This window comes from Geospiza fortis, unplaced genomic scaffold (genome assembly GCF_000277835.1).
Source record: "Geospiza fortis unplaced genomic scaffold, GeoFor_1.0 scaffold14, whole genome shotgun sequence".
Lineage (NCBI taxonomy): Eukaryota > Metazoa > Chordata > Aves > Passeriformes > Thraupidae > Geospiza > Geospiza fortis.
The window spans coordinates 122,830-125,070 of record NW_005054512.1 but is presented as its reverse complement, the minus strand read 5'-3'; the positions used below and the strand labels follow the sequence as shown (position 1 = coordinate 125,070).

General features: G+C 56.7%; 1 long non-coding RNA gene across 1 annotated transcript; it reads right to left on the bottom strand.

The window, feature by feature from the left end:
* Window positions 1–408: 408 nt before the first annotated feature.
* On the bottom strand, window positions 409–1,505 carry LOC115948769. Its single transcript, XR_004082550.1, has 2 exons — window positions 1,381–1,505; window positions 409–819 (listed from the first exon to the last, which is right to left on the bottom strand). It is a non-coding gene; the product is annotated as an uncharacterized LOC115948769 (long non-coding RNA).
* Window positions 1,506–2,241: the final 736 nt, after the last annotated feature.

Below are 2,241 nucleotides of genomic sequence, written 5' to 3'. Positions count from 1 at the left end.
AATGGGAGAGCAGGGATGGGATCAGAGCACAGCCTGGAGTTCCATCCCAGGCTGGATTTTTATCCCAGGCTGGATTTCCCTGGAGTTCCATCCCAGGCTGGATTTCAGCTCCATCCCAGGGTGGATTTTTATCCAAGGCTGGATTTCAGTTCCATCCCAGGCTGGATTTTCCCTGGATTTCCATCCCAGGCTGGATTTCCCTGGCAGCAGCAGCTGCCGGGTCCCAGGGCTGGGCTCGTCCCTGTCTCTCTCTCGGGTGTGAAACAGAAATCATGTTTTTATGATTTTTTTGTTTTTGTTATTTTGTAAATCTTTACTCTTTTTACACCTTGTTTTTTGTAAGCTGAAATTTCTTATTAAGAAAAAAAAAAAACAAAAAACAAAGAGAAAAAAAGAAAGAATTTCCAGTGGGTTGTGTTGTTATTCCATAAAATTTAATAAACCTCTGGGGGTGGGGGGTACAGGAGGAAATTCCATGAACATCCTCAAGGAAACAATTCCCAAAGGAATGAATGGGAAACCAAATCTTCCTCTCAGCATTAAACCTTTTGTCCTTGTCACTGCTCCAGGCAGGACAGGGGGGACCAGAGCAGCTCCAGGTGGGATCTCAGCAGCTCCAGGTGGGATGAGAACAACTCCAAAGGGATCTGAGCAGCTCCAGGTGGGACCAGAGCAGCTCCAGGTGGGATCTCAGCAGCTCCAGGTGGGATCTGAGCAGCTCCACAGCTCCAGTCCTGGTGGGAGGGCGAGCTCTGCTCCCAGCAGCTCCGGCTCCTTCCTGGGACAGGAGTCAGCACCATCAGGGGAGCCGGTTCTGCTCTAAAATGTGGGTAAAAAGGGGGTTCTGTGGGCTTTGGGGCGGGCTCACCCCTGATTTGTGTCACCTCAGGTGGTGACAGTGCTGTCCTGGAGGGGCAGGGTGAGTTTGGGGGGTTTGCTCAGCCTTGGGGGGGCTGTAGCTCCAAACTCTGGTGAGCAGGGACAGCAGCCAGGGAAGGGCTGGATTTTGGGAGATTGAGGGTGAATTTTGGGAAAGGTTCCTCCCCCAGAGGGTTTGGGGCTCTGCCCAGGCTTCCCAGGGAATGGGAAAAACCCCGAGGCTGCCAGAGCTCCCCAGGGTGGGATTTTGGCATCTCAGGGATGCCCAGGTGGGATTTTGGGATCTCAGAGATGCCCAGAGTGGGATTTTGGGCTCTCAGGGATGCCCAGGTGGGATTTTGGGATCTCAGAGATGCCCAGAGTGGGATTTTGGGCTCTCAGGGATGCCCAGGTGGGATTCTGGGGTGTCTGAGCAGGGCAGGGGTTGGATTTGATCCCTGCGGGTCCCTCCCAGCTCAGGATATTCCCGATCCCGCCCCTCGGTGCCTCCCCCGCGCTGACCGGAGCTACGGGACGGGCTGCGGGGCCATCAGGTCGATGTCGGTCAGGTTCCGGGCCACCCAGACGCCGGCGGCAAACAGCCCCAGGTTGAGCAGCAGGTTCCTGCAATCACAGAATCCCAGAAGCGCTGAGCTCGGAAAAGATTTTGGGAAAGTTCATCCAAATCCAGGCTGTGCCCGATCCCCACCCTGAGCACTCAGTGCCACCTCCAGGTGCCACCAACAGGGATGGGCGCTCCAAACCCCCCTGGGCAGCCCCTCCCAGCCCTTTCCATGAGGAAAATCCTGCTGATGTCCAACCTGAGCCTCCCCAGCCCAGCCTGAGGCCGTTCCCTCTCCTCCTGTCCCTGTTCCCTGGGAGAAGATCCCCTGGCTGTCCTCTCCTGGCAGGGAGTTGTGCAGAGCCAGAAAGTCAGACTCCACTTGATTTTTATTTTCTTTATTAATTTAAGGGCTCCCTCAGGACTCTCCAAACCCTTCCCAGGTTTCTCCAAACCCTTCCCAGCTCCCTCAGGACTCTCCAAACCCTTTCCAGGTTTCTCCAAACCCTTCCCTGCTCCCTCAGGACTCTCCAAACCCTTCCCAGCTCCCTCAGGACTCTCAAAACCCTTTCCAGCTTTCTCCAAACCCTTCCCTGCTCCCTCAGGACTCTCCAGGCCCCTCCAGCTCCGCTCCTTTCCCCGGACACGCTCCGGCCCCAAAATGTCCTCCCTGAGGAGAGGAGCCCGAACTGGACGCAAGGACCGAGAGACAATCCCAGCCCTGCTCCTGATCCAGGCCGGGGACAGACACCGGGCTCCCGATCCCAACCCCGACCCCTGCTCCGGGCCCGGCCTCGATCCCGGTCCCGCTGCCGGTGCCG